This window comes from Bombina bombina, chromosome 4 (genome assembly GCF_027579735.1).
Source record: "Bombina bombina isolate aBomBom1 chromosome 4, aBomBom1.pri, whole genome shotgun sequence".
NCBI classification, from domain to species: Eukaryota; Metazoa; Chordata; class Amphibia; order Anura; family Bombinatoridae; genus Bombina; species Bombina bombina.
Genome location: NC_069502.1, coordinates 449,809,729 through 449,831,493, shown reverse-complemented (window position 1 = coordinate 449,831,493; position 21,765 = coordinate 449,809,729).

Genomic DNA, 21,765 nt, shown 5'->3' with positions numbered 1-21,765 from the left:
AGCCTTTCACCCCACCCCCTCTCTAATTTGCAAGTGTGTAATTCCTGATAGATAAAACTGCCTGTAACAGCTGGCTAGAATCATTTCATCACTTCTCACCACTACATATGGAGAAGGCTTAAGGCTCATTTTGGGCCGAGGCCCTCTGATTCTAAGTAGCTCTCTGTTACAAGTAGCAAGAGTTAGCACACTGGAGTTAGAAACTGGAGGTTGAAACTGCAGACCAACTAGTGCGTGCAATTTTCAAAGATATTGCTGTAGGTGTTAGCTTGAAAATTGCAGGGAAAATTTCAGAGATATTGCTGTAGGTGCGAGCTGTAACAAAGAGAGTAGTAAAGGTAAAACTTCCATTTGATAAAGTGAAGGAATAGGGGGAGGTGTGTCTTGGAAAAGAGTAGAGGGGGGAGGGAAGATTGGAATTTACAATAATAAAAGTTAAAACCAATTCCATATTAGCCCAACAGATATAAGGAAAAAACAAAAACACTCAATGTCTTGATTGGAGATATCAGTCTGATTTACTTTGAAAATTGCAGGGAAAATTTCAGAGATATTGCTGTAGGTGTGAGCTTGAAAATTGCAGGGAAAATTTCAGAGATATTGCTGTAGGTGTGAGCTTGAAAATTGCAGGGAAAATTATGAATACTCTTTCACACTATCATCTTCAAATCAGTGTCAGGTTATGGAGTGGAGTGATATATTATATAAGAAAAAGAAGACTAGGGTACTCCGAGCCCATATTAAATGAATGTCTCTAGCTAGTTGATATTTTCTAATTGGCAATATCGACTTTCATTTTAAAATGTCTTGATATTTACTAATATAAGAATGTCGCTGCCTATAGTGGAAAGGATAAGCACAAGATGAGTAGTGTTTTATGCAGCTATTGGGGGATTTATAGATATTCTTCCTAGCTCTTAGAAATAATTTGAAGCTGGCTTCCTCTCTGCAGTCCCGGCCGCGGGCCACACAGGGAAGGTTAATGGTCTGATAGCAGAGCCTTTCATAACAGTATTAGTGGAATTCTGCTAATTAGGGTGTAAGATGGTTTTAGGACTTTGCAAGAAATATAGAGAGCGTTATATGTCAATAAATACTAAATAAAATAGCAGATAAGAAAAAATAACAAACAAATGAACTTCACCACATGCAGAATTCTAAAGTGGTATATAATAACAGACTGCGCTTACCAGTTATCAACCAAAAGAAGTTAAAATCGCAGTAGAAAAGTTTCCGCTTATTATTCATTACCCCCCGAGTCTGTCTGAGCTAAGAGATTGTTCTTAGACAAAGTCAGCGGGGCTCTATTTAAAAGCTGAGCGAGCCATAACATTTGATTCATTGTACAATGTACATTTCAGGTTGCTTTAAGACCGCAAAGGGTGTACTGTAACAAAGTGTATCTGGGTCTAGAAGCTTTATCTTTGCTGTCTAGTGGGTGCCGTCCATCAAAGTGGTTTTGCTCAAGTGGATTAACAGCTTAGCGTTCATGTATATCTGGGGATCGCGCTCATACCCCCTTGAAAGAGTGTTCTGCGCTGGGTGCTGAAGTGCCTGTAAAGATGGATGTCACACTCCAGTAGCGACCGAAGGCAGCATGTCCATGCAGGGATTTTCACCTCCTGGACCTTCCATGAAGTCGCTAATTGTATTACCAGGTAGGGTGGTTGCGCTGGATATGCCTTCATTAATGCAAAACAGTTCCCTTATCAGTGAAGCGGCAGGCGCAGATGTTGTAGTCTTCTGCTGTAGCGTTATACTCAAATGCCGTATACTCTGGTATTTGGCGCCAATTTATTAACATATTTTGATGGTTCTTTCTCAACTGAAGGTACCATGCTGTTTGTGCTGAGTTTGCTCATCAGAGCATCATATGGGGCTCTCTCGTACAGAGACTCCATGAGTCTCTCAAGTTTCACAAATTGCGTATCTAAATGTGCAGATATATCCACCTCCCCCATAGTCGCCATTTTCTTTGAAAGTTGCTTGATTTTGGATTGCTCAAAAACTCAAAACTTTTCCTCTTTAGGAATAGTAGCCTGGCTTTGTGTAATGAAAAGGCAAAGTAAATGGTTGAAGAGGGGTATTATTATGACCAATGTAGTTAAAAACCCTCAGTAGACTGAGGGGGATGGTGCCGCCTATTTACAAGCTGCCGCTTTAGGCCTCTACTGTCCGATGCCGAGCTTTAGTTTCATATATGCAGCACAATCTTTTACAGCATGTAGCTCCTTTGGGCAGTATAGCAGTGTATATAACGAGTGATGATTATTGCTGTAGGATTTCTCAGATAACCGGCAGATTTTGAGAATTCAACAGGAGCTCTGGGGAAATGCAGCCGCTCCATAATAATAGTATTTTATATTAATAATAAAAGTTACAAAAATGTCATAGTCTTCCGTTTCTTTTTTATGGTTTATAGTGCCGTTATATATCCTTTCATTGAGAGAGAAGGAAGAACAGGTCGAATGCAGTGAACTTCAAAGGAGGAGGAGAGAGATGGGATTGGAGGCAGATACTAATAGGTGCATGAGGGGGAGAGAAGGATCCCAACACTGCCACCATGTCTCTCACCGGGCCTAGGGGTATGGCTAAAGTGGAGACCACAATGTGTGAGAGCAGCAACAGAAACGGTGTCAGAAGAAAATAGACAGGTATTGGTAATTGCTAAAAGTTTGAAAGAGTTAAATACCCCTTTAATTTCTGCTAGACTCCTCTGGTATGTCTTCCTGCTTCTGCCTAACTGACTGCTTTTAAACACCTCTATAATTTCTGCTAGACTCCTCTGGTATGTCTTCCTGCTTCTGCCTAACTGACTGCTTTTAAATGCCCCTTTAATTTCTGCTAGACTCCTCTGGTAACCATTTCCTCTGTCTCCATTTTGTCTACCTGTAATCATTTTATCTTATATTGTCTAAAACATATTCAGCCTTTCACCCCACCCCCTCTCTAATTTGCAAGTGTGTAATTCCTGATAGATAAAACTGCCTGTAACAGCTGGCTAGAATCATTTCATCACTTCTCACCACTACATATGGAGAAGGCTTAAGGCTCATTTTGGGCCGAGGCCCTCTGATTCTAAGTAGCTCTCTGTTACAAGTAGCAAGAGTTAGCACACTGGAGTTAGAAACTGGAGGTTGAAACTGCAGACCAACTAGTGCGTGCAATTTTCAAAGATATTGCTGTAGGTGTTAGCTTGAAAATTGCAGGGAAAATTTCAGAGATATTGCTGTAGGTGCGAGCTGTAACAAAGAGAGTAGTAAAGGTAAAACTTCCATTTGATAAAGTGAAGGAATAGGGGGAGGTGTGTCTTGGAAAAGAGTAGAGGGGGGAGGGAAGATTGGAATTTACAATAATAAAAGTTAAAACCAATTCCATATTAGCCCAACAGATATAAGGAAAAAACAAAAACACTCAATGTCTTGATTGGAGATATCAGTCTGATTTACTTTGAAAATTGCAGGGAAAATTTCAGAGATATTGCTGTAGGTGTGAGCTTGAAAATTGCAGGGAAAATTTCAGAGATATTGCTGTAGGTGTGAGCTTGAAAATTGCAGGGAAAATTATGAATACTCTTTCACACTATCATCTTCAAATCAGTGTCAGGTTATGGAGTGGAGTGATATATTATATAAGAAAAAGAAGACTAGGGTACTCCGAGCCCATATTAAATGAATGTCTCTAGCTAGTTGATATTTTCTAATTGGCAATATCGACTTTCATTTTAAAATGTCTTGATATTTACTAATATAAGAATGTCGCTGCCTATAGTGGAAAGGATAAGCACAAGATGAGTAGTGTTTTATGCAGCTATTGGGGGATTTATAGATATTCTTCCTAGCTCTTAGAAATAATTTGAAGCTGGCTTCCTCTCTGCAGTCCCGGCCGCGGGCCACACAGGGAAGGTTAATGGTCTGATAGCAGAGCCTTTCATAACAGTATTAGTGGAATTCTGCTAATTAGGGTGTAAGATGGTTTTAGGACTTTGCAAGAAATATAGAGAGCGTTATATGTCAATAAATACTAAATAAAATAGCAGATAAGAAAAAATAACAAACAAATGAACTTCACCACATGCAGAATTCTAAAGTGGTATATAATAACAGACTGCGCTTACCAGTTATCAACCAAAAGAAGTTAAAATCGCAGTAGAAAAGTTTCCGCTTATTATTCATTACCCCCCGAGTCTGTCTGAGCTAAGAGATTGTTCTTAGACAAAGTCAGCGGGGCTCTATTTAAAAGCTGAGCGAGCCATAACATTTGATTCATTGTACAATGTACATTTCAGGTTGCTTTAAGACCGCAAAGGGTGTACTGTAACAAAGTGTATCTGGGTCTAGAAGCTTTATCTTTGCTGTCTAGTGGGTGCCGTCCATCAAAGTGGTTTTGCTCAAGTGGATTAACAGCTTAGCGTTCATGTATATCTGGGGATCGCGCTCATACCCCCTTGAAAGAGTGTTCTGCGCTGGGTGCTGAAGTGTCTGTAAAGATGGATGTCACACTCCAGTAGCGACCGAAGGCAGCATGTCCATGCAGGGATTTTCACCTCCTGGACCTTCCATGAAGTCGCTAATTGTATTACCAGGTAGGGTGGTTGCGCTGGATATGCCTTCATTAATGCAAAACAGTTCCCTTATCAGTGAAGCGGCAGGCGCAGATGTTGTAGTCTTCTGCTGTAGCGTTATACTCAAATGCCGTATACTCTGGTATTTGGCGCCAATTTATTAACATATTTTGATGGTTCTTTCTCAACTGAAGGTACCATGCTGTTTGTGCTGAGTTTGCTCATCAGAGCATCATATGGGGCTCTCTCGTACAGAGACTCCATGAGTCTCTCAAGTTTCACAAATTGCGTATCTAAATGTGCAGATATATCCACCTCCCCCATAGTCGCCATTTTCTTTGAAAGTTGCTTGATTTTGGATTGCTCAAAAACTCAAAACTTTTCCTCTTTAGGAATAGTAGCCTGGCTTTGTGTAATGAAAAGGCAAAGTAAACGGTTGAAGAGGGGTATTATTATGACCAATGTAGTTAAAAACCCTCAGTAGACTGAGGGGGATGGTGCCGCCTATTTACAAGCTGCCGCTTTAGGCCTCTACTGTCCGATGCCGAGCTTTAGTTTCATATATGCAGCACAATCTTTTAAAGCATGTAGCTCCTTTGGGCAGTATAGCAGTGTATATAACGAGTGATGATTATTGCTGTAGGATTTCTCAGATAACCGGCAGATTTTGAGAATTCAACAGGAGCTCTGGGGAAATGCAGCCGCTCCATAATAATAGTATTTTATATTAATAATAAAAGTTACAAAAATGTCATAGTCTTCCCTTTCTTTTTTATGGTTTATAGTGCCGTTATATATCCTTTCATTGAGAGAGAAGGAAGAACAGGCGAATGCAGTGAACTTCAAAGGAGGAGGAGAGAGATGGGATTGGAGGCAGATACTAATAGGTGCATGAGGGGGAGAGAAGGATCCCAACACTGCCACCATGTATCTCACCGGGCCTAGGGGTATGGCTAAAGTGGAGACCACAATGTGTGAGAGCAGCAACAGAAACGGTGTCAGAAGAAAATAGACAGGTATTGGTAATTGCTAAAAGTTTGAAAGAGTTAAATACCCCTTTAATTTCTGCTAGACTCCTCTGGTATGTCTTCCTGCTTCTGCCTAACTGACTGCTTTTAAACACCTCTATAATTTCTGCTAGACTCCTCTGGTATGTCTTCCTGCTTCTGCCTAACTGACTGCTTTTAAATGCCCCTTTAATTTCTGCTAGACTCCTCTGGTAACCATTTCCTCTGTCTCCATTTTGTCTACCTGTAATCATTTTATCTTATATTGTCTAAAACATATTCAGCCTTTCACCCCACCCCCTCTCTAATTTGCAAGTGTGTTATTCCTGATAGATAAAACTGCCTGTAACATCTGGCTAGAATCATTTCATCACTTCTCACCACTACATATGGAGAAGGCTTAAGGCTCATTTTGGGCCGAGGCCCTCTGATTCTAAGTAGCTCTCTGTTACAAGTAGCAAGAGTTAGCACACTGGAGTTAGAAACTGGAGGTTGAAACTGCAGACCAACTTACAGGTAAACTTAATAACTATACGTCTACTCAATGCTCTCTATGCCTTTTCTGCTCTCTCTGTCTTCCCTTCTCCTAAAAATCACTGCATGTCCCTATAACAACAATCCCCACACTATCCATATCTCCCCCTCCCTTCTCTCATCCCCTATGCTGTCCTCTCATGAACTACTTTGTTTCCTTAGAAACACTTCCCCCTCTAACTCTCCTGTGTCTAATCATTCCCGCTCCTACAAATCTCACTCTCACCTTCTGTCTCTCTCACTGCTACTACTGCTTGCTGCTGGTGATGTCTCTCCTAACCCTGGCCCTGCAACAATCGCCACACTTCTACACTCTCGCTCCATATCCCACTGCAAAAATCCTAGGTCACGCAATACCAACAATCTCATCTCAACTAACCCCTCCCTTTTCTTGTGCCCTCTGGAATGCTCGCTCTGTCTGTAACAAGCTTACAACTGTTCACGACCTGTTTGTTTCCAACGCTTTCAACCTCTTAGCTATTACTGAAACCTGGCTATCTTCCTCTGACACTGCTTCCATTGTTGCTCTCATACACGGTGGTCTTCACTTTAGCCACACACCTAGGCCAGGTGAGAGACACGGTGGTGGTGTTGGCATCTTACTCTCCCCCTCCTGCTCCTATCAGTACCTATCCCCATTTCCATCTCTCTCCTTTTCTTCCTTTGAAGTCCACTGCATTTGCCTGTTCTCCCCTCTCTCTCTCAGAGTGGCAGTTATCTATCGCCCCCTTGGACCAACTTCCCAATTCCTTGACAACTTTGCTGCCTGGCTTCCTTACTTTCTCTCCACAAATACACCTGCTCTAATCCTAGGGGACTTCAACATCTCCATTGACAACCCATCTGCCCCTGTTGCCTCTAAACTTCTCTCACTCACTAACTCCTTGGGCCTCTCACAATCCACCCTATTCCCTACCCACCGCGATGGGCCCCGCACCAGAAGAAATCTGCACACTGTGGATGCTCCCCAACTCTCAAATCTTATTCAACTACGCCTCCCCCACACTTCCACGATATCCTGCCCTAACCTTGCTATAACCCACTATAATAATACTATCTCTGCTGCGCTTGACACTCTCGCTCCACCCCAACCTCGCAAAGCCCCACATCATCAGTTCCAACCCTGGCACTCCCAACAAACACGTCACCTACAAAAATGCTCCTGCACTGCTGAGCGTGTCTGCAGGAAATCCCGCTCTGAACATGATTTCATGCACTATAAGTTCATTCTCTACTCCTACACCTCTGCCCTTCGCTTAGCTAAGCAAACCTACTTCTCCTCTCTTATATCAACTCACTCCTCAAACCCTAAAAGACTCTTCTCTATTTTCAACTCTCTCCTCTACCCACCTGCACCACCCCCCTCATCTGCATTCAGTGCTCAAGACCTCGCTGACTATTTTCTCAATAAACACTTGCAATCCAAGGAAACATCCCAACACAAACCTGCAATCTCCCAACTCCGCTCCCAGTCACCCCCTCTGCCACTCTCTGCACCCTCCTCCCAACCACTGAGAGTGAAGTGGCTTCCCTTTTGTCTTCCTCACACCTCACTACCTGCCCACTTGACCCTATTCCTTCACATCTAATCCCTCCTCGCCTAACCCACTTCCTGTTCTCCAACTCATTGCTCGACCCCCTGCAATCTGGCTTCCGTCCCCAACACTCAACTGAAACTGCCCTCACCAAGGTTACTAACGATTTCCTTTCTGCTAAAAACAAAGGCTACTACTCTATACTCATCTTACTTGACCTATCTGCTGCCTTTGACACTGTTGACCATCCTCTTCTCCTACGGTCTCTCAGTTCTCTTGGTCTCTGTGACACTGCCCTCTCCTGGATTCACTCTTATCTCTCTAACAGATCTTTCTCAGTCTCTTTTGCTGGTGACTCCTCCTCTCTATTGTCCCTGTCTGTTGAAGTACCTCAAGGCTCTGTCCTGGGTCCTCTACTCTTCTCTATTTACACTTCTTCACTGGGTAAACTTATCAACAGCTATGGCTTCAGCTATCACCTCTATGCTGATGATACCCAGATCTACCTTTTCACCCCTGCACTCTCTCCTTCTGTCAACTCTCACATCAGTGACTGCTTATCTGGCATTTCCTCCTGGATGGCCTCTCACCACCTAAAAATAAATATGTCCAAGGCCGAACAACTTCTAATTCCCCCCTCTAGCTCCACTCCAGTCTCTAATTTTTCTATCACTGTTGGCGGCACCACTATCTCCCCATCACCCCAAGTCCGCTGCCTCGGAGTCACGCTTGACTCAAATCTGTCCTTCATTCCCCACATCCAACTGCTCTCTTCATCCTGCCGCAACCACCTACGCAATATCTCCAAAATTCGCCCGTTTCTGAGTACTGAAACTACCAAACAGCTCATCCACTCCCTGGTAATTTCCCGACTTGACTACTGTAACAACTTACTAACTGGCCTCCCTCTCTCCCGCCTCTCTCCCCTCCAATCTGTCCTAAATGCATCTGCCAGACTAATCCACCTCTCTCGACGCTCTGTTTCTGCTGCGCCTCTCTGTGAGTCCCTTCACTGGCTCTCCATTCACAACAGAGTTAAATTCAAAATTCTCACCCTGACCTATAAAGCCCTCACCAATGCTGCCCCACCCTACCTGTCCTCACTCATCAACAAATATACTCCTGCCCGTCCCCTAAGATCCAACAACAACCTGCTTCTTGCGTCCTCTACCATCACCTCCTCTCATTCTAGACTACAGGACTTCTCTCGTGCGGCAGCAACCCTCTGGAACGCACTTCCTCGAGATGTCAGACTTGCCCCTAACCTCTCCTCCTTTAAACGTTCCCTAAAGTCCTTTCTTTTCAGGGAAGCTTATCACCCGACTTATTAACAAACTAACTTCAATTAACTAACAGTTGCCCTCTATCTCCTCACTAATATCATTCTCACCTCTGCAGTCCCCACCTCCTGTTTCCAATCCTCCTACCCATCTAGATTGTAAGTTCCCACAGGAATAGGGCCCTCAATTCCCCCTGTATTTGTCTGTAAAATTTTATCGTATTGTTTCTCCACTGTACTGTTATCCTTGTACCCATGGGCAGCGCTGCGGAATCTGTCGGCGCTTTATAAATAAATAATAATAATAATAATAATAATAATAATAGTGCACAAACAAAAGGAGTGTGTGCCTTTGAGAGGCATGGGATAGAAATAAGGTAATGTGTGTTTCTTTTATTAAAGTTTCTGTAAGGTTTGTGTGATTGGCTAAGGGTGGAATGAGCTAGGGTCCAGGATTAGGAGAGATGCCCTTGATGCAAAAAAGCAACACGATGTAGAGAAAGAGCAGACGAGGATGAGATTTGTAGAAGTGGGAGCTGAGGTATGAACAAGAAAGGAGAAAGGGGCCTATAAAAACTGCTTGTGGAGAAGGGTAGAGTATGAGTAAGTGTTAAAAAGGCATGAGATTGTAAAATGGAAAAGCAGGCAGGAAAACATGTCAAAGCAGTACATCTACAAGACTGTGTTAACAAGAAAAATGTGTTTACTTGCCTCAGTGGTAGTTTAAATCTTATTTAAATCTTGATCAATTCTTGTTTAAGTCTTAGTGTTATCACTTAAAAGATGTTCACTTAGACAGATGGGAGCTTAGAAAGATGGATCTCTCTGCAAATGTTCTCCCCTAGCTGATCTTAAATGTATACGTCTCTACAGACAGCTGAGTTAACTAGATGAGTTAATTGCAGACTAGGAGATAAATGAGGCCCAGTTGAGAAAAGTAAAATTTAGACCAAGATCAGAGGATGCGAGTAGACCAAATTTAGCAAAGTTAGCAGATTAAAGTGGTTTCAGAGGGTGAAATACAAATACCAAAACAGATTTAAAACAATGTAAAAATGACAGAGGATGAGGCAGTGGTTTCAGAGAGTGAAATACACATACCTGTAAGTAAATAAGAAAGAGCAGGGTTAGTTTTAGTACTTGTTAGACTTAGTAGTAGTAAGTACATATGCTTCTTGCACAGTCAGAGCAATCACTGAAAAGCTGGACGACAAAGGGGGGCTTTACAATTGGCTACAGTGTGATTCCTCATTTTACACTGAAATAGACTATGGGGCCGAATTATCAAGCTCCTTCAGGCTCGCCGGAAACAGCAGTTATGAAGCAGTGGTCTACAGACTCTGAGGCTGTGGTCTGCAATCTGCCCGATCCTATACAATCGGGCTGATTGAAAACCCCTGCTAGCAGCCGAATGACCACGATTCTGCAGGGGGCAGCATTGCACAGGCAGTTCTGGTGAACTGCTTGTGCTATGATAAATGCCCCAAAAGCAACAGATGTCCAGCACTGAGGGTACTGTTTGCATGACACAGGAGCTCCACAAAACTCCCAAATCAACATAAAAAAAGTCCAGAGGTGGCTGCAAAAAGGAGTTTATTTAAAACACACACAGGGAATAGCAGAGCAACGTTCGGGAGTGATCCCTTTGTCAAGCTAATTTCACACTGTTCAAAATCCTCAATTTATACATACATATGAGTAAATTATATCCTCAATTAAATACATATGAGTAAATTATATCCTCAATTAAATACATATGAGTAATTTAACTTTATCATGCCCAGAATCAATTCATTACATATAATTGTGAAAAAACTAATCTATATACAGACATATCATCAAAGATTAAAACACATGATAGAGAGTATAACAAATATATTACACAATTCCTACATGATTATAGAAAGCAGAAAGGCAAAATTTCTTATATATACATTTTCAAGTTTCATATGAATTAAATCCAACTTTTAAATTATAATTTTTGATAATAAGTTTTTAAAGACCTCAATAGAGAGAGCCACTTAAAAAACACAGAGAGATCCAACTCTCTATTTAATCCAGACGGCTCCAGGGTGCCAAGTTTATGAATCCAAAAGGATTCACGTTGTTTCAATAGAAGTTCTCTATTGCCACCATTGCGGGGTCTGAGAACACATTCAATAATCTGAAACCTAAGTTGGTTTATAGCATGACCCATTTTTAGAAAGTGATATGCAACGGGGGCTGTATCTTTTTTAGTTCTTATATTACTTTTATGTTCAATTATTCCGATCTCGGATACATCTAGAGGTTTTGCTGATATAGCTCCTCCCACATGGACATTTAATCATGTTTACTACAAAAGTAGTATGACATGTAAGGTATCCATTAATGCTATATTTGTGGCCAGTTGTAGGATGATAAAAAAACATATTCTTTAATAAGATTTCCACAACATGAACACCCTAAACAGGGAAAACAACCATGATTCTTTTTAGTGATATAACTTTGGGAGCTACCTTTTTTACTACTGCCAATAGCCAATATCAGCCATAATCAAATGTTGTTGGAGATTAGGCCCTCTTTTATACTCTGACATAGGGATGGTTTTAAATTCTAATATTTCAGGATTACATTTTGATAAAATTTCCCAATGTTTCCTAATGATCTTTTGTATGACATGGCTTTGTGCATTGTATTCTGATACAAATACCATCCTCTGATCATCATTCATTTTGCTCTTATCTTTCTGTAATTTACCCTTCTTAGGACATAACAATGTTTCTCTTTGGGTAGATAAGACCAATTGTTTATAATTTTCAATAAAGATCTCAGGATAGCCACGTTCTAAAAATCTATTGCCCATTTCATTTAAACTGATCTTAGAAACCTCTTTATCTGAAACATTTTTTCGAATCCTAAGCAATTGGCTTCTAGGGAGAGCTTTAAATAAAGAGGGGGGTGGGCACTGTCATAACAAAGGTAGACTTTTACGATCAGTTTCCTTTCTGTACAAATCAACCGGCAAATCAGTTTCAGATTTAATAATTTTAGTGTCAAGGAATACTATACTCTCTTCGCTCCATGACAGTTTAAACTTAATGTGACTAGTAGTTAAGTTTAAATCCTCAACAAAAGCCAACAGGAATCCAACGTCACCTAACCATACACTGAAAATGTAATCTATATAGCGCCACCAGCAGATGCCATATCGAATGAATAATTTGTGAGAAAAAATAAATTTTTCTTCGTAGACATTCATAAAAATATTAGGGTAATTGGGGGTGATGCTGGATCCCATGACTGTGCCTTGCACTTGCAGGTAATAGTCTTCTCCAAATGGGAAATAATTACAATATAAAACAAGTAAATGAATAAAAAAATCAACCTAAACAGAATCATATTTACCACTAGTGTTAAGTACCATTTTAACTGCTCCTAGTCCTCTCTCATAAGTTATGGACGTATACAAGCTCTCAACATCGAGGCTAAATAAAAGGTATTTATTGGTCGGTAATTCCTGTGTCAAATTTCCCCAGAAAATCTCCTGTGTCTTTTATAAACGAATTGGACAATTTCACATATGGTCTGAGTATTTTATCCAGAAAAGATGACACATTGGTAGTGACTGATCCAGTGCTTGCGACGATTGAGCGGCCAGGGGGCTTATTAGCATTTTTATGCACCTTTGGGAGGGTGCAAGGATGTTCAACATTTACAAATTTTAACACTTCTTTGTCAATTAGGTTATTAGACAGAGCCTTACAAGAGATACATTTTATTTATTTCTGTATCAAAATAACAGGATTGCATGAGAGTTTTTTATAAACATGATTGGCACTTAGTTGTTCCTTTATCTCATCAATATAATGAGCTGCTACCGCTTTGTGTTTTCACACAACCACGGCGTCAAGGAATTGCCCCATCTGAGCACACCTTCCGGTCATACCGCCACCTGTACACTCTCCCTTGGGTGAAATCAGCTTCATCCCTGGCGAATTTTGTTCTCTTGCGTTCTTCTATTACCTTTAGGACAGTAACTGTGGTATTTACTTTTGTGAACAACTTATCAGCATCATCTTGTGGTAAAGTGTTTTTAATACTGCTTTCCATTTCTGATAACTTGTCTTGTTGCTCAGCAACCTCCTTGTTTAAACAATCCACTGTCAGGACCATTAAGCATTTGTTCAAAATTTGATAAAATTGATCACAGTAGTCTTTGTTTTCTAGCATAAGAGTTGGACATGCACCCATGCGCAATCCCCTAGGGATTCGCTTCACCCAGTGGTACTTGGCAAGAGTGGCTGCGTGTAGGTCATAAGATAGCTTTTTCTTGGAAAGTTTCTCAGAGACCTTTGATAAATACTCTGCTGGAAAAGCTTTGAGAAAATCTCTGGGTCCCTTAGTAAGAGTGGTCATCCTCGCTGCTTCCAGGTCAGTGTAGGAAAAAGTAGTTAACCCTTGTTGTGTGTTCTCCATATTTATAATGGTGTATATATACAGTATATATATGTATATATATATATATATATACACACACACTCCAATTCCCTCTCATTGCATGGGCTAGTGGCAATAATGAATCCAAAAAGCAGATGTCCAGCACTGAGGGTACTGTTTGCATGCCACAGGAGCTCCACAAAATCCCCTAATCAACATAAAAAAAAGTCCAGAGGTGGCTGCAAAAAGGAGTTTATTTAAAACACACACAGGGAATAGCAGAGCAACATTTCGGGAGTAATCCCTTTGTCAAGCTAATTTCACACTGTTCAAAATCTTCAATGTTTACATAATCCCCACAAGGGGGCGCTAAATACATATGAGTAAATTAACTCTATCATGCCCAAAATCAATTAATTACACATAATTGTGAAAAAACTAATCTGTATACAGACAAAGATTAAAACATGATTACAGAAAACAGTAAGGCAAAAATTCATATACCTGTATATACATTTTCAAATTTTATATGAATTAAACCCAAATTTTTAATTATATACTGTCGGCATTCATCGATGTCTGTCGGATATGAACCGCTGATAAATCGGCCCCTATGTGTTGCGGGTGGAGGAACGACGGAATGTATAAGAAAATGAAAGGGTGATTATTTATATATTTTAGCATCTACAATGAATTTAATCAGTGAAAGTACCCTTAATCTACTTTCTTATTACAAATATTATTGAGCATATAGTTTACAATCACTTTACATTTTATGCCCCTTAATGCTACAAAATTTCAGTTTATTTTAAATGTTTTAAACAGATCACAAAGAGAAATTATGTATCTTAAATGCTCAAATTTTATGGCAATAGATTTATTTGTGAATGTAAACTGGGTGTTTAATTTCAAGGAGCACTTAGTTAATGAATAAATGTAAATTAAGACTGCTCAAAGCTTTTGAAGAACCTCTGATGGTAGAAAAATCTCCTGCTGCTAACAAAAATAAAAGGAATTCATTCTAAATGCATTTCCCCTGCCATTGATTCCCAATTTTAGGCCGGATTACAAGTGGAGCACAAAATATCGATTTCGCAAGGGCGATATTTGCCCCACTTAGTAATAATGTGCACTGGTATTACATGTTAGGTGCAATGCGATGGGCAGCAAATTTAAATATATAAGTAATAATTAATCTTTCTTATGTCTGTCTATATGAAATACAGGTAATAAATGGTCTTTTTTTTAACTATTTCTAGTTTCTTCTAGTCATCCCAGAAGCAATACGTTTTCTAACATAGATTATGTTTACATAGGTTCCTTCCTGGCCATTTTACACACCTATATTCACCATTTTACACACCTATAATCACCATTTTACACACCTATAATCACCATTTTACACACCTATATTCACCATTTTACACACCTATAATCACGATTTTACACACCTATAATCACGATTTTACACACCTATAATCACGATTTTACACACCTATATTCACCATTTTACACACCTATATTCACCATTTTACACACCTATAATCACCATTTTACACACCTATATTCACCTTTTTACACACCTATATTCACCATTTTACACACCTATAATCACCATTTTACACACCTATATTCACCATTTTACACACCTATAATCACCATTTTACACACCTATAATCACCATTTTACACACCTATAATCACCATTTTACACACCTATAATCACCATTTTACACACCTATATTCACCATTTTACACACCTATAATCACCATTTTACACACCTATAATCACCATTTTACACACCTATATTCACCATTTTACACACCTATAATCACCATTTTACACACCTATAATCACCATTTTACACACCTATAATCACCATTTTACACACCTATAATCACCATTTTACACACCTATAATCACCATTTTACACACCTATATTCACCATTTTACACACCTATAATCACCATTTTACACACCTATAATCAACATTTTACACACCTATAATCACCATTTTACACACCTATAATCACCATTTTACACACCTATAATCACCATTTTACACACCTATAATCACCATTTTACACACCTATAATCACCATTTTACACACCTATAATCACCATTTTACACACCTATAATCAACATTTTACACACCTATAATCACCATTTTACACACCTATAATCACCATTTTACACACCTATAATCAACATTTTACACACCTATAATCACCATTTTACACACCTATAATCACCATTTTACACACCCATAGAAAATGACAAATAAAAGTTATTAGAAAAAAAAAAGTTATTAGAAAAAAAAACCTGGTATTATTTTCAAGGGTACTTCACAGAAAAAAAAAACTTTTTTTTTTTGTGTGTGCAAATGCAAACAGCTTTAAAAAAATAAAAAATAAATAAAAAAGGAACATACACAGGGTGTGATATTGCTCAGCAGTGAAGGGGTTAAAGGAGCTATGAAAAATGTCAAGGTACCTTATACCTAGCTCATACATCCTTCATTCTCCTCATCACCAGCCACATCCCTATCTAGCTGCACTCCCAAACAATCATTACTCACAAATACTTCCTGTCTTAAAAGCCTGTTCTTATGGATGGCCAATGGTACTTGTTACTTCAAGACACGTCCACCCTTTAAGTAGAATGGCATTGAACTGTGAAAATTTGGAGCCTTTGATATTCTACAGTAAGTTATAATTATTATGAGCCTCTCCACCATGTCTTCACTGACATAAGTTTTTATATAGAGCCCATTCACTACAGCTCATAGACCGCTTGATTCTTTAGTAAAATTTAGTAAATAATATAGAGTTGGTGACACAAATTACTAGAGTCGTTGGTGAGCTGTAGAGGCTGCTAATGAATATATTATACAAAGCTTAAACTTACTTTTTCTTCAAGGAAGAGCTTGGTTTGCCTTAATAATAATATTAACTCTAACAGCACAAAACTTAAAGAGGCATGAAAGTCAAAATTAAAATTCCATGATTCAGATAGAAAATGTAATTTTAAGATCCTTTTCAATTAACAAATTTACTATATTTTTGTTGGTATCTTTTGTTGAAAAACATACCTAGGTAGGCTTAAAATCACCCATTGCACTACAAGAGCCTTAATGGTTGCTACACACATGTCTCTTGAGTCTTGTTACTAGCTCACCAAGGACCAGATTACAAGTTGAGTGCAAAACATCGCTTCCGTGAAATCTATATTTGCGCTCAACTGAGTAATACCAGCATACACAAACGTGGCTGGTATTACAAGTGAGGTGCAATGTGAATGCTACCTCATGTCACATTGCACGCTTCCATAGGCTCCAATGGGAGCCTTGTTCTCATGCTAAGAGACATGGAATGAGGAACTAGCTCAGCAAAGGGCGTAAGTCATGCAGTGATGGGCAGCAAATGTATATGAATATATACATATATATTTTCATGTTAATATGTGTATATACACATATTAACACATGAATATTTTCAGGGTGCCAGGAATCAGACTGAGACGAAAAGTGCAAAAATAATCACATCTTTATTAATAGCAAAAAATAATAAAAAGTCCACAAGTCAAATAACAAGCCAGGAGTCAAACCAGAGCTAGTAGTCAGACGAGCCGAGTCAGGAGCCAAAGCGCATAGTCAGACGAGCCGGAATCAGGAACAAGGAGAACAGCAGAGTCAGGAACAAGCCAGGGATCAGGAACCAGGAAGGACGTCAGGCAGCCAGGTAATACACAGGAACTCTCACAAACCGGTCTGAGACAACGCAAAGGCAAAGCATACTGAACAGAGGCCCTTTAAATAATAAGTGATGACATCACAATTCTGAGACTGCATCCCGTCTCACATGGATGATGCACACTAGTCTGGCCATAAAAGGAAGTGCAGGAAATGAGCAGCATCCCCCCACAATGCACCATAGTCAGGAAGAGAGGTGAGTAAAATGGCTGCCAGCAGCACATGGCAAACACAACAGGGAAAAAACCCTGACAGTACCCTCCCCTCAACGACCCCGCGGGAGGGCAAAAGGCTTATTGGGGAAACGGTCATGGAAGGCACGGAGGAGGGCAGGAGCATGAACATCAGAGGAGGGAACCCAAGAACGCTCCTCCCGACCATAGCCCCTCCAGTGAACCAAATACTATACATGGCCCCTGGACATACGAGAGTCAATAATGCTGCTGACCTCATACTCCTCATGGTTGTCAACAAAGATAGGATGGGGACGAGGCAACACAGTGGTAAACTGATTACAAACCAATGGTTTCAAGAGGGAGACATGAAAAACATTGGAGATGCGAGAGGTGAGTAAAATGGCTGCCAGCAGCACATGGCAAACACAACAGGGAAAAAACCCTGACAGTACCCTCCCCTCAACGACCCCGCGGGAGGACAAAAGGCTTATTGGGGAAACGGTCATGGAAGGCACGGAGGAGGGCAGGAGCATGAACATCAGAGGAGGGAACCCAAGAACGCTCCTCCCGACCATAGCCCCTCCAGTGAACCAAATACTGTACACGGCCCCTGGACATACGAGAGTCAATAATGCTGCTGACCTCATACTCCTCATGGTTGTCAACAAAGATAGGATGGGGACGAGGCAACACAGTGGTAAACTGATTACAAACCAATGGTTTCAAGAGGGAGACATGAAAAACATTGGAGATGCGCATAGCAGGAGGAAGGTCAAGAGAGTAGGCCACAGGATTAACCCGTCGGAGTATTATAAAAGGACCAACATAAAGGGGAGCCAATTTATTGGAAGGCACACAAAGGTTCAAGTTGCGGGAGGACAGACAAACTCTCCTGGTAGGAAGGTGCGGGCAGATGCCTACGATCAGCCTGGAACTTTTGGCGCTGCATAGAACGATGAAGGCAATCCTGAATCTGCACCCACATGGAACGGAGTTGCCGGAGATGCTCCTCCAAAGCCGGAATACCCTGACACATGAATTAATCGGGTAACAAGGATGATTGAAACCCATAATTCGCCATGAACGGGGATAACTTGGAGGAAGCATTAATAGCACTATTACGAGCAAATTCTGCCCAAGGTAGCAGTTCAGACCAATTATTGTGGTGATCTGAGACATAGCAATGGAGGAACTGTTCCAGAGCTTGATTAGACCGTTCCACAGCCCCATTGGATTGAGGGTGATATGCCGAGGAGAAGGAAAGCTGGATGCCCATTTGAGCACAAAAGGATCTCCAAAATCTGGAAACAAACTAGCTAACCCGGTCCGACACTATCTCCTTGGGTAACCCATGTAAATGGAAGATCTCCCGGGCAAAAATTGAAGCAAGCTCCTGAGCGGTAGGCAGCTTCATCAAGGGAATGCAATGTGACATTTTAGAAAAACGGTCAACCACCATAAGGATAACAGCATTGCCATTGGAAACAGGGAGCTTGACAATGAAGTCCATGGAAAGATGTGTCCAAGGACGCTCACCATTAGCAATAGGTTGAAGAAGACCCACAGGAAGACGTCGAGGAGTCTTATTCTGTGCACAAACTGAGCAGGAGGCAACATACGCAGCAACATCAGAACGAAGACCTGGCCACCAGAATTGTCGAGTGACAGACCAAATCATTTGGTTCTTGCCTGGGTGACCTGTGGCTTTAGGATAGTGGTAAGTGTGCAAAAGTTTAGTTCAAAGATTCTCAGGAACAAAATACTTACCACTAGGTTTCTCAGGAGGTGCATTGGTTTGTGCAGCCAGGATCTCCTCCCCCAAGGGAGAAGTCAAATTAGTATGTATGGTAGCCAACATATGGTCAGGAGGTATAACAGGAGTAGGTGCAGACTCCTCCTTGGACAGAGGCAAAAATTGTCGAGAGAGGGCATCAGCCCTAACATTCTTACTACCAGGCAGGTAGGAGACCACATAATTAAACCGAGACAAAAATAGCGCCCATCTGGCCAGTCGGGCGACAAAAGTTTTGCTTCAGATAGATAAGTTAAATTCTTGTGGTCAGTAAGAATGAGCACTGGCACGCTAGTACCCTCAAGAAGATGCCTGTATTCCTTAAGTGCCAAAATTATGGCCAGTAATTTCCTGTCGCTAATTTCATAATTGCACTCTGCTGAAGAAACCACAAGGATACAAGGAACCGTCAGGCGTAGGACATTGAGACAAGAGGGCACCTACTCCAGTCTCAGACGCATCAACCCCAAGAACGAAAGGCAGGACAGGGTTAGTATGAGCCAGAAATGGAGCGGCAGCAAAGGCAGTCTTAAGACTATCAAAGGCCTTAATGGCAGTAGATGACCAATGGAGTGGATCGTTCTCTTTACGGGTCATGTCTGTGATAGGTTTGACCAAGGAAGAAATGTTTTTAATAAACTTTCTATAGTGATTGGTGAACCCCAAAAAACGTTGAATAGACCGAAGACCAACTGGGCGAGGCCACTGCAGAACTGCAGATAACTTGTCAGGATCCATGGAGAACCCTGCAATGGAGATAACATAACCTAGGAAGGTTACTTGAGTCTGATGAAACTCACATTTCTCGAGTTTACAAAACAGGCCATTCTCACGTAGTTTCTGAAGAACCTGTGTAACATCAGAACGATGAGCCTCAAGTGTGGGTGATTGTATGAGGATGTCGTCTAAGTACACCACAACACACTGTTGCAACATATCTTGTAGGACATCATTAATAAATTCCTGAAAAACAGCAGGAGCATTACATAGGCCAAAGGGCATTACAAGATACTCATAATGCTCGCTCCTGGTGTTAAATGCTGTTTTCCATTTGTGGCCCTCTTTAATCCTAACGAGATTGTACACTCCTCTCAAATCAAATTTAGTAAAGACCGTAGCTCCCTTGAGGCGGTCAAAGAGTTCCGTAATAAGCGGAATAAGGTAAGCATTCTTAATGGTAAGACGATTAAGACCCCTATAATCGATACATGGTCTTAACTCGCCACCCTTTTTCTTCACAAAGAAGAAGCCAGCCCCTGCAGGAGAGCAGGATTTGCGGATGATCCTCCATGACAGAGCATCGGCAACATACTCCTCCATAGCACAATTCTCTGCAACAGGCAGAGGGTACACCCAGCCCCGAGGAGGAATGGCTCCGGGTTGCAGGTCTATGGCACAATTGTAAGACCGGTGAGGAGGCAACGTACCAGCACGCACCTTGTCAAACACGTCTAGGAACTCTCGGTACTCCTCTGGCAATTGAGATACCGAAGAAGTGCACAAGACTTTAACATGTTTTCCGAAGACAAGTGGAAATACATTGCGGGGACCACGACAAAATTTCGGACCTGTGCCAGTCGAGACTGGGATTGTACTTTTGGAGCCAGGGATAACCCAGAACAACCGGAAAATGCGGAGAGTTTATCACCTGGAACTGGAGGGCTTCAAAATGGAGAGCCCCAACAGCCATGAATAACGGAGCAGTTTTGTGAGTAACGAGTGTGGGCTGAAGGGGCCTGCCATCAATGGCCTCAATAGCAAGCGGAACGTACTGAGGCAAAACAGGAATTAAATGCTTTGATACAAAAGCACTTCAATGAAATAGCCCGCAGCACCGGAGTCAACAAGAGCCTGAGTGACTATGGAGGAGTCCACTCAGGAAAGGACAACCATGACCAAAGGTTTCTCCTTATGCGGTTCCGGGGACGAGGATAAACCACCCAAGGTCTGCCCCCGACAGGACCTTAGGTGTGAGCATTTCCCGGCCGTGTAGGACAAGACTTCAAAAGGTGGCCCTGTAACCCACAATCTGCTTTGGAGAGATGCGTGAATCCCAGCTGCATTGGCTCAGCAGTACCTGGTTACTCAGGACCAGAAGGCATGGGAGGAGAGGGAGGCATGGGTGGGAACGAACACGTAGGAGACAACGGAACAGGAGCGCTCCTTGAAAGAGGGCCTCTCTCTGAGTCTGATGTCAATTAGGATCAAAAAAGACACCAATGCCTCGAGATCCTCTGGTAAATCTCTGGCAGCAACTTCATCTTTAATCACATCAGAGAGCCCATGAAAGAAGGCGGCAACAAGGGCTTCATTGTTCCAACCTACCTCTGCGGCAAGCATACGGAACTCAATAGCATATTGAGCAACAGATCTTGTACCTTGCTGAATGGACATGAGTCATTTAGCAGCAGAGGAGGAGCGAGCCAGAACATCAAATACCCTTCGAAAGGAAGCCACAAATTCAGGGTAATTTTAAATCACAGGTTTATTAGTCTCCCACAAGGGATTAGCCCAGGCAAGAGCTGTGTCAGAGAGTAATGAGATGAGAAATCCCACCTTAGCTCTGTCAGAGGGAAACGCCTGAGGTAACATCTCAAAGTAAATGCCCACCTGGTTCAAAAACCCTCTGCACTGAATAGGATTGCCTCCATATCGCTGAGGTAGAGGTGCAGAATCGGACATGCTCCTAGTAGGCATAGGTGCTGCA